This window comes from Pseudorca crassidens, chromosome 5 (assembly GCF_039906515.1).
Source record: "Pseudorca crassidens isolate mPseCra1 chromosome 5, mPseCra1.hap1, whole genome shotgun sequence".
NCBI lineage: Eukaryota > Metazoa > Chordata > Mammalia > Artiodactyla > Delphinidae > Pseudorca > Pseudorca crassidens.
Window position 1 is genome coordinate 92,325,166 of NC_090300.1, and position 12,206 is coordinate 92,337,371.

Consider the following 12,206-nt stretch of genomic DNA (forward strand, 5'->3'; position numbering starts at 1 on the left):
AAAAATTTAAAAATAAAATAAATAATTAAATTAAATCTGCCAAAGTGAAATGCACTCCACTCCTTTATAAAGACCTTAGGAGGAAGACGTGTACATTTCTTCAGAAAGAGACTCTCATGTAGAAGAAGATTATGGATGAAGCCAATAAATCATACTTGGCTACTGCTTCGAAAATCCTGAATTTCTTCACCTTATCTGAGCAAAACCAGTATTCATTACTGTCAGTTATATGAACAAATCAAAATATTGGGCTTTCCTCTCATTGTTGCATTAGAAACAATTCTTAGTGGACCTTTTAATGTGAATTTTCTTTTCTTCCATCTACGGCATTTGACAAACTAATTAGCTGGGCAAGAATGTGATGCACCAATAATTAAGTTTAATGTTATCTTTTGGCAAATAATCCAGTTTGAAGGTTTTACAGATTTGAAATTTTCCATCTTTCTGGGCATTTAAATTGGGGTATTTACTATTATCTCATACTCAATTAATAATCCTTCCAGCTTGTTCTACCTCAGCTGTTGCTGTAAATGATATTGCTGTTTCTCTAAGCATCCTGACTGGAAACTTTGAAGTCTTTGTTGTAGCCTTCTTTTCTTTTAGAACATTAATATATGTCAGCATTATTTATGTTATTAGAAAGATATCATTTTTTTAAAAATTGCTCTTTACTAGGTTTCAAGTGCCTATTCCATTCTTTTCACTACATGGTGACCACTGTCATTGGAAATCATAGAGCACACTAGAGCTCTTTCATCTAAATGATTACCCCAAACTGGTCCTAATGGTGTGAAATGTTCAATGGGAGAGGAGCTTATATCTCACAATTAAAGAGAAAAGAAAGCCTTATAAAGCAAATTGGACTGTGATTGTGTAAGTATTAGTGTGAATAGTTTCAAATCAATGTATCAGTGACTGCTTTCAGCTTTAAATAAGAGAGGGTTAGCACACAGAAGGGCTATATGCATCAGGAGTAGGGACAGGCCAGGTTACCAAAGAGAGAAGAGGGTAGTAGAGCAGCAGTTCTATGAGCACTAATGACAGATTGCAACAACTTTTCAATTGTTTCTTAGTCGTTCCTTCCAATCTTCAACTATGGATAGGAAAACCAAAGCTGGGGCCCTGCTATTTTGTGTTAGGGAATATCTCCCCAATTCTACCATAAGATCACCTCTCTTTTACCTGTTGGTAACATCAGGCTTTGAGCTGGAATTTGAGAAAGGGGTTCTTCCACAAAAGAAAAAATGTTGAGACACCACAACTCTAGAATGTTATAGGTATTTGTAGAAGAAGCACTGAAATGGTGGTTGGGGGACCCAGGTTTCTTCTAGCTCTGTCTCCTCCTACAGTGCCTCCTTTGTTTAACCTCCTGAACCTCCCCTTCTTTATGTCAGTTGGACCAGGATCTACGCATCTCATTAATTAGAGTCCTTCCAGCTCTTGACACCTAGACGGGGAAATGTATTTTGCAGCATAATTTGCTTTTTATCACTCCTCCTTTCTGTTGTCATCTCTTAAGTAATTTTAATTTGGGGGCACCTGTAATAGTAGGGGATGATTGAGCCTTGGGAGCTGTGGTTAATTACAGGTAAGTGGCATTTTGAGGTGTGGCTGTGAAGTGGTTCAAGCATATTTTAGTTCTAATTGCTTTACACCAGGTTATCATTAGGAGAACTTATTCCAGAACTTCTCTCTCCTACAGCTTATAGAAGTGACCATAGACATTATTAAAATTATGTGGGATCAAGATATCACTGTCAGACAGTTGTCATAGCAACCCATGTAATTTTTTACTTTCAGACCCATCTGGAAGTCCTGATGCTGGGACAATTGACCCTGCATCTCTAAAGTGGAGGAGGTTATGATCTCCAGGGATGGGACCCAGGAGAGCTAAAGAGAGGGTGCCTGGTACCTGTTTTTATAGCGGTTCATCAAACCCACCAAGCAGATGCCCGTCTCTATGTTTATAGAACCTTGTCAGCACCCAGGGATATCTGGCTATACTAATGAGGATTCTTTTTATTTTATTCTAAGAGTTTTACAGTGTGAAGTTTCTTGGTAATGACCTGCATAAATCTTAGTGAATTTTTTTTCCAAGAGCTACATTTATGACAGAAAATAAAATAAATCTGCCAGTCCAGAGATGCAGATTTAACTCTTTTTTGCTGATTTCCTTTGTTATTTACAAGGATAACCAGGGAGCCTATAATGAGGAGACTTTCTAGAATGTGAGTTGTAAGGGAACTTTACACCTGACTGGGATATAGAACACATAAAAAAAGAACTAAAATGAAGTATGGGCTTTGACTCCAAATGATTATGTTAGAACGTGTTTGTGACCCACAAACGCTTTGAGTTTGGGGTGAGAAATGGCAGGATAGAATCTAGTTCATTGATTGACTCCTGATCCCCTCATGGCACAGTAGTTACAAGGGAGATACACAAATCCAACGGGTATTTTAACTCCATTCATTCAAATATTTAATCAGTGCCTTCTGTGCACCAGGCAATATTTTAGGCTCTGAGGACATAGTGTGAATGACATGTGGACAGTGTCTCTGCATTCATGGATATTATTTTATTGTAGGCAACAGAGTAAACAAATAAGTATTCCATTACTACATAATGTAATATCAGGTACTAATAATTCTCTGAAGAAAAAAATAAATTTGAGTAAGGTGATAGAGCAAGAAGGTTGAAGGTTAACATTATGCAATGTGGTATTGGGAGTCCTGTCTGATGAGGTGGCATTTCAGCAGATAACTGAAAAGTGGGGAAAGCAATAAAATTGATATTTGAAAAAAAACTCTACATTTTTCATTAATCTTATTTCAAAACTGTGATTTGACCATTCTGTTTCCTATACCTAAAACATCCTCTCCCTTGTCAAATTTTGGCATTTAAGACCCAGTTCACGATACACCTTGGTTCTTGGTACAATCTAGTACAATCTTGGGTAAAATTCCCCTTTTTGAGTCTAAAGATCCCCTTCTTGACTTTCACCATGAAACTAATAACTTTTTCTCTTTCTTGGGAAAAACAGAATTAATACTTGTGACAATGAAGTGGATTGCATGAGGCTTTGTAGGCCCTTCCTTAAAAATAAAATACTATAATGAGTAATTCTATCAACATTTTTTGTGAGAGCTTTCTTTCACAGAAATTATTCTTCATAGATTTGTTAATGCTTTTACTAAAGACTAAAACAAGTCTATCTACTGCAACTGCCTCAAATGGTGTTCCAGAGTTATGAGTGAATTTTTTCCACTTCCCATCATTCCTCTACAAGTGAAGGTAGTCATCTCAGACCCACGTTTGGGTGTGGCAGGTAGAATATCCTGTCTGTCCCCAACAATAAATAAATGGATGTCCTGAATGCTTTTAACTTTTTTAAAAGCGGATTTTTAAAAGACTGTGGTACAAAATACCACATAATATAAAATTTACCATCTTAACCATTTCTAAGTGTATAGTTCAGTAGTATTAAATATATTCACATTGTTGTGCAACCAATCTCTAGAACTTCTTCATCTTACAAAACTGAAACAGTTTCACTGATGTAAGATGTTGAACACATTTCACATTTAAAATGTTCAATTTTATAAATTTAGATGTATGAATGTACTCATGAAACCACCGCTACCATCAAAATAGTGGACATATCCATCACCTGCAAAAGTTCCCTCATGCCCCTTTGTAGTCTCCCCTTCTAGTCTTCCCATTCCCTTGTCTTCAGGCAACAACTGATCTGCTGTCTGCTTGCATTTTTTAGAACTGTTTCTGTCACTCAGTATAATTAACTTGAGATGCATCTATGTTATTGTATGTATAAACAGTTCATTCTTTTCGTCATTGATTAGTATTCCATAGTACCAATATACAACAATTTGTTTATCCATTTACCTGTGATGGATTTTTGGGTTGTTTCTAGTTTTTGTAAGTTATAAATACATGAGTGTTACAACTACAATTACAAATACATGACAAATACATTACAAATACATTTGTGTTTAAGTCTTTGTGTGGATATTCTTTTATTTCTCTTGGGTTAACAGGTACCTAAGAATGGAATGGCAAGATAATATGCTAAATGTATGTCTAACTTTTTTTTTTTTTTTTTTTTGCAGTATGCGGGCCTCTCACTGCTGTGGCCTCTCCCGTTGCGGAGCACAGGCTCCAGACGCGCAGGCTCAACGGCCATGGCTCACGGGCTCAGCCGCTCCGCGGCATGCGGGATCCTCCCGGACTGGGGCACAAACCCGCGTCCCCTGCATCGGCAGGCGGACTCCCAACCACTGCACCACCAGGGAAGCCCATGTCTAACTTTTAAAGAAACTGTCAAAGTAAGTGCTTGAACCATTTTACATTCCTACCAGTTATATATAATAGTTTCAATTCCTCCACATTCTTGCCAGTATTTGGTATGTCAGTCTTTTAGCCATTCTAGCAGGTGAACAGTAGTATCTCATTGTGGTTTTAATTTGCCTTTCCTTAATGACTAATTAAGGTGAGAAAAAGAAAAGATGATCATCTTTTTATGTGCTTATTTGCCATTTTGGTGAAGTAACTGTTGAAATCTTTGGTCCATTTTTTTTACTGAGTTGTTTGTTTTATTATTATTGAATTTGGAGCTTTAAAAATTATATTCTGGACACAAGTCCTTTAGCAAATATATCATTTCCAAATATTTTCTCCCAGTCTGTGGCTTATGTTTTTGTTCTGTTAATTGTGCCAGAAAACAGAAGGTTTTTATTTTGTTAAGGTCTGATTTATGTTTTCTTTTCTTGTATGGATGATATTTTTGATATTACTTCTAAGAAATCAACCTAATCCAAATTTATAAAGATTTTCTTCTAGAATTTTATAGTTTTAGGTTTTACATTTAGTTTTAAGATCCATTTTCAGTTTTTTTAAATGTATAGGTATAAAGTTTTTCTGCTGTATTTTATTTTGTTTTGCTTATTTGCTTTTATTTTGACATAACCATATCCAGTTGTTGAAGTACCATTTAGTGAGGGGCTATTTTTTTCTCCACTAAATTGATCTTTCCCTTGTCAAAAGTCAGTTTTCTATACACATGTATGTTTATTTCTGAACTCTGTTTTGCTGCATTGATCTGTTTGCCTATTTTTATGCCAATTCAACCCCTCTTGATTACTATAACTTGAAGAACTCTTAAAGTCCTTTCAAAGCTGTTCTAACTATTCTCTGCCATTTGCATTTCCATATGAATTTTAAAATTAGCTTTTTAATATCTTCAAAAATACTGTTGAGATTTTGTATAGTATTGTGTAAAATATATAAACCAATTTGTGGAGAATTGGTATTTAAAAATACTGAGATTTATGACACATGAGCTTTGTATATGTCACTTTCTGTGTTTTTAGAGATCTTTAATTTCTCTCAGCAATATATTGTAGTTTTCAGTGTACAGGTCTTGAACACATTTTGTTAGATTTACCCTTAAGTATTTCATAGTTTTTTGATGATATTGTAAATGACATTTTTAAATTGAAATTTCCAATTTTTTGCTAATACCATACATAGAAAAACAATTGATTTTTGTATGACAATCTTTTATTTTGCAAACTCACTTATTAGTTGTAGTAGTGTTTTTGTATGTTCCATAGAATTTTCTACATAGATAATTTTATTTATTTATTAGCTGTATGTTTTTTGTAGGTGCACTATATCAAGATAGGGAGGCTTCTTTCCATTCCCTTTGTGCTAAGAATTTTTATCAGGAGTATATGTTGGATTTTGTCAAATGCTTTCTTCTGCATTTCTTAAGAATATCACATGGTTTTTCTTTTGTTAGTTTGAAAATATGGTGAATTATATTGACTGATTTTTAAATATTTTGCATTCTCGGTATAAACCCCAATTGGACATGATTTGTATATCCTAGGATTTGATTTCTTAAATTAAAAAACAAAAATACAAGTATCTATATTATACTCATGAAGAATATTGGTCTGTAGTTTTCTTTCTCCTAACATCTTTGTCTGGTTTTGGTTTCAGGGTAATGCTGTTTTTCATTGTAGGATTTCTCTTATTTTCTTCCTAACTATTTGATAGCATTCATTAATAAAGTCATCTGGGCCTAGAATTTACTTTAGGCACACTTTTTTTGCTGTAAAATAAATCTATTTAATAGAAGGCTATTTGGTTTATTTTTTTAATTTTTATAACACCTTTATTGGAATATAATTGCTTTACAATGGTATGTTAATTTCTACTTTATAACAAAGTAAATCAGTTATACATATATATATATCCCCATATCTCTTCCCTCTTGCATCTCCCTCCCTCCCACCCTCCCTATCCCACCCTCTAGGTGGTCAAAAAGCACTGAGCTGATCTCCCTGTGCTATGCGGCTGCTTCCCACTAGCTATCTATTTTACATTTGGTAGTGTATATATGTCCATGCCACTCTCTCACTTTGTCCCAGCTTACCCTTCCCCCTCCCCATATCCTCAAGTCCATCCTCTAGAAGGTCGGCGTCTTTATTCCTGTCTTGCCCCTAGGTTCTTCATGACCATTTTAGTTTTGTTTTTTAGATTCCATATATATGTGTTAGCATACAGTATTTGTTTTTCTCTTTCTGACTTACTTCACTCTGTATGACATCCACCTCACTACAAATAACTCAATTTCGTTTCATTTTATGGCTGAGTAATATTCCATTGTATATATGTGCCAAATGTTCTTTGTCCACTCATCTGTTGATGGACACTTAGGTTGCTTCCATGACCTGGCTATTGTAAATAGAGCTGCAGTGAACATTGTGGTACATGACTCTTTTTGAATTATGGTTTTCTCAGGGTATATGCCCAATAGTGGGATTGCTGGGTCATATGGTAGTTCTATTTTTAGTTTTTTAAGGAAGCTCCTTACTGTTCTCCATAGTGGCTATACCAATTTACATTCCCACCAACAGTGCAAGAGGGTTCCCTTTTCTCCACACCCTCTCCAGCATTTATTTTTGTAGATTTTTTGATGATGACCATTCTGACTGGTGTGAGATGATATCTCATTATAGTTTTGTTTTGCATTTCTCTAATGATTAATGATGTTGAGCGTTCTTTCATGTGTTTGTTGGCAATCTGTATATCTTCTTGGGAGAAATGTCTATTTAGGTCTTCTGCCCATTTTTGGATTGGGTTGTTTGTTTTTTTTTTTTATTGAGCTGCATGAACTGCTTGTAAATTTTGGAGATTAATCCTTTGCCAGTTGCTTCATTTGCAAATATTTTCTCCCATTCTGAGGGCTGTCCTTTCATCTTGTTTATGGTTTCCTTTGCTGTGCAAAAGCTTTGAAGTTTCATTAGGTCCCATTTGTTTATTTTTGTTTTTATTTCCATTTCAGTAGCAGGTGGGTCAGAAAGGATCTTGCTGTGATTTATGTCATAGAGTATTCTGCCTACGTTTTCCTCTAAGAGTTTGATAGTGTCTGGCCTTACATTTAGGTCTTTAATCCATTTGGAGCTTATTTTTGTGTATGGTGTTAGGGAGTGTTCTAATTTCATTCTTTTACATGTAGCTGTCCAGTTTTCCCAGCACCACTTATTGAAGAGGCTGTCTTTTCTCCACTGTATATTCTTGCCTCCTTTATCAAAGACAAGGTGACCATATGTGCGTGGGTTTATCTCTGGGCTTTCTATCCTGTTCCATTGATCTCTCTTTCTGTTTTTGTGCCAGTACCATACTGTCTTGATTACTGTAGCTTTGTAGTATAGTCTGAAGCCAGGGAGCCTGATTCCTCCTGCTCCATTTTTCTTTCTCAAGATTGCTGTGGCTATTCGGAATCTTTTGTGTTTCCATACAAACTGAAATTTTTTGTCTTACTTCTGGGACAAATGCCAGTGGTAGTTTGATAGGGATTGCATTGAATCTGTAGATTGCTTGGGGTAGTAGAGTCATTTTCACAATGTTGATTCTTCCAATCCAAGAACATGGTATATCTCTCCATCTATTTGTATCCTCTTTAATTTCTTTCATCAGTGTCTTATAGTTTTCTGCATACAGGTCTTTTGTCTCCTTAGGTAGGTTTATTCCTAGATATTTTATTCTTTTTCTTGCAATGGTAAATGGGATGTTTTCTTAACTTCACTTTCAGATTTTTCATCATTAGTGTATAGGAATGCAAGAGATTTCTGTGCATTAATTTTGTATCCTGCTACTTTACCAAATTTATTGATTAGCTCTAGTAGTTTTCTGGTAGCATCTTTAGGATTCTCTATGTATAGTATCATGTCATTTGCAAACAGTGACAACTTCTTTTCCGATTTGGATTCCTTTTATTTCTTTTTCTTTTCAGATTGCTGTGGCTAAAACTTCCAAAACTATGTTGAATAATAGTGGTGAGAGTGGACAACCTTGTCTTGTTCCTGATCTTAGCGGAAATGGTTTCAGTTTTTCACCATTGAAGACGATGTTGGCTGTGGGTTTGTCATATATGGCCTGTATTATGTTGAGGTAAGTTCACTCTATGCCTACTTTCTGGAGGGTTTTTATCATAAATCGGTGTTGAATTTTGTCAAAAGCTTTTTGTGCATCTACTGAGATGATCATATGGTTTTTATTTGTCAGCTTGTTAATATGGTGTGTCACATTGATTTGCATATATTGAAGAATCCTTGCATCCCTGGGATAAGTCCCACTTGATCATGGTATGATCCTTTTAATGTATTGTTGGATTCGGATTGCCAGTATTTTGTTGAGGATTTTTGCATCTATGTTCATCAGTGCCAGTGGTCTCTAATTTTCTTTTTTTGTAATATGTTTGTCTGGTATTGGTATCAGGGTGATCATGGCCCCATAGAATGAGTTTGGGAGTGTTCCTCCCTCTGCTATATTTTGGAAGAGTTTGAGAAGCATAGGTGTTAACTCTTCTCTAAATGTTTGATAGAATTCACCTGTGAAGCCATCTGGTCCTGGGCTTTTGTTTGTTGGAAGTTTTTTAATCACAGTTTCAATTTCAGTGCTTGTGATTGGTCTGTTCATATTTTCTATTTCTTCCTGGTTCAGTCTCGGAAGGTTGTGCATTTCTACGAATTTGTCCATTTCTTCCAGGTTGTCCATTTTATTGGCATTATAGTTGCTTGTAGTAATCTCTTATTTGGTTTATTTTTGGATTTGTATGTTTCAAAGAATTTTTCTATTTATAAGTTGCCAAATTTATGAGCATAAACTTGTTTATGTTATTTTCTGACTTTGTTTTTAATATGTATAGAATCTAGCGATGTCACGTCTCTCGTTCCTGATATTGGACATATATATCTTTTTTTCTTTTCAATTAGTCTGACTGAGGATTTATCAATTATATTGATCTTCTTAAAGAACTAGTTTTTTCATTTTATTGGTATTCTTTATTGTTTTTCTGCTTTCTATTTCATTGATTTATTTTCTGGTGTTTCTTCTGCTTTTTAAAAATTTTAAATTTTCTTTTCTAATTTTTAAAGTAGAAGCTAAGAACTGGCTTGAGATCTTTCTTCTTTTCTTATATAGTCATTTAGTGCTATATTATCCCTCTAAACAATGCTTTAACTACATTCCACAAATTTTAATTTATTTTCATTCTCATTTAACCCAAAACACTTTCTAGTGTCTCTTTTGATTTCTTCCTTAACTCATGGCTTATGTAGTAGTGTGCTATTTGGTTTCCAAATATTTGAGAATTTCCCCCAGGTGTTCATTTTTGTTGAGCTTCAAACCTAGTATTTTGTAGGACTAGTTACTAGAAGTCATCATGGACTCATCTCTAGTGTTCTGGAGCTTATATCTCACTTTTCATATTTTAAATTAAAAAAATGGAAGAATTAGTTGACTTCTGCTTCTGGTCATTTCGGCTGAAAATTTTCTTTCCCACCAAGAAAAATTATTAAAGCTGAAATAAATATTATAAGACACAGGAAAATACTAAGTTCTTGAAGATCCATGAAGGAAGTCGGGTTCCAAGGAAGAAAGAACTTGAGGATCCAAGATCCCAGAGAGAATTCATAGCATCCATGTTTAGTGCTACAGCAGTTATCTCAGTGCACTCACTTCTACATGTTGAAAATCTGTTGGACTTTCTTCCTGAGAGTTTTTGTCTTCCTGGTGAAGTGTATTTGTCTTATGTATGAGAAAACTGCAAGCTTTGAATATTCAATTCTCCCAAAGTAGCTTCAACTACTAATGCCAACAAGCTAGTACATGATTAATTTAGCTTATTTTTTGTTTGGTTAACATATCTCTGAGACTTATTAGGCACTGATTTAAAAAAGTGATTTAACTGCATACTTGTTATAAAAGAAGAGAGTACAGGACCAGAGAAAGTATTAAAATCAAAGAGGCATTAAAAGGTGGAAAATACAGAAGAAAAGGTAAGCAGCAACTCTAGAATGTGTGAAAGGATCCAACATATATGTGAGTAGAATCCTAGGTGCAGAATAGAGAGAGAGAGTGGAAAGAAGAAATTTTTGAAGAAAGAATGGAATATAACAAAAGCATACCCATATGTATTAAAATAGAATGAGTGAAACTAAAACAAGGAAAATAATTCATAGAGGTAATGAATACTCATTAACTTCAAAAGAGCAACAATATACCAATAACATATTCCTCAAAAGAATTAAAGGGAATGTACAGTTAAACCAGTTTTTAAAGCTTAAAATGATATTAATAATAATGGCTTGTGGTGTGCCTCTGTGTGTGTGTGTGTGTGTGTGTGTGTGTGTGTGTGTGTGTATCTATGTCTGCTCTTGTGCTAAAATGGCAGAGTTGGGTATTTGTGACAGAGACCATATGGCCTGCAAAGCTTAAAATATTTACTATCTAGCTCTTTATAGAAGACATTTGCATACCCCTGTAAATATTCTTACTATTTACAAAGCTAATTAGTTGTGATGCTTTAAAGCAAATTTTGTCAGCATGTGATTTGAAAGCCATGCCATTTTGTTCACAGATAGGAGAATCAGATAGGAGAAAAGTAACATATTTGTATTCTGGGGCTAGGACTAGATCCTTGAATTAATGAAGTCTAATGGATGATAACTTGTCAGGAACTAGAAGATTCTATTTATCTGGAGTCTTTGTTTCTAACTGGCAGTTTTCTTCTGTGGAGTTTCATCTCTAATATAGAAATAAAATCACAGCATCTGCCTGTTTCAAGGCTCACACAATATAATAAATTATATAATGATAAGTATAAAAAAGAAAATGAAAATTATTAACATTAACATTGCATTTAAATAAGAAAAGATATATATGGCAAAGTATGAATACAAACCACAAATCTCTACATAACTTCTAAGTTGGTTCTTTTTGATTGATTTATTTTGTCCACCTTAGTTGATCTTTTCCACCGTTGATCAGAATAATTGCATAATTAATTTGACCTTTAACAAAATCTCTTATGTTATCTTTTTGCCTCCATCAAATTGTCCTCCTTCTGCTCCTGTCCTCTTCCTCATTTCTTACTATCATTATCGGCGCCATTTATTGGGCACTTACTATGATTCATATACTGTATTAAATGTTTTATACACAATATCTAATTCCTAAAATAATGACTTGAAGTACACACTATTATTTATGTTCATTTTACAAATGAAGACATTGATATAAAAATAGTTTAAATATTATGTCCAAGGTTGCAAAATTCTTAGGTGGCTGAGCTGAAGTTTAAACTCAAGTCTGTTTGAACTTACAGTTTATTTGTAATATTAAGTATCTTCTCTCTTTCTTCTAGAATTTATTGCACCTTCTGTTCAGGAGTCATGTCTTATCCCACTCCACATTTTCCATGCCTACATAGTGCTCTGCATGGAGTAAGCCAATAATAACAATTAATAAAAGTTACTGAACATTAGTGATAATAGTGATAGAATTTTAAAAGAGAATAAATGAATGCAATGGTTTATTTGGTTTAAAAATTGGGAAATTCTGTGGTCACATAGGTTTAGAAAATGCTGGGTTGATCAGATTTTCTTACAGCGAGACTTTTCAAAGGTTTTAAGAAGACATATTTGTTGTGAATCTAGTCAAGTTGATACATCATAGCACGCAACATTCATTAAAGATGTTTGAGTATGGATTTCCCTTTTTGGGTAAACACTTTCTTGGACTTTGGGAAAGTTTAAATTAATTTATAAAAGGAAATGGATTCCAAAATTGTTAACAAGCTACATTTTTAAGCAGTGAAATATTAACTTTATTCAGCA

At 34.3% G+C, this 12,206-nt stretch overlaps 1 protein-coding gene across 1 annotated transcript in view; it reads left to right on the plus strand.

The window, feature by feature from the left end:
* The window catches only part of LOC137224294 (uncharacterized), a 480,626-nt gene that overhangs the window by 334,264 nt on the left and 134,156 nt on the right, over window positions 1-12,206 (plus strand). The window contains exons 6-7 of the mRNA XM_067737162.1: window positions 4,128-4,343; window positions 8,321-8,478. The gene's annotated coding sequence lies outside the window, so the exon portion shown is untranslated. The remainder of the gene's footprint in view (window positions 1-4,127; window positions 4,344-8,320; window positions 8,479-12,206) is intronic.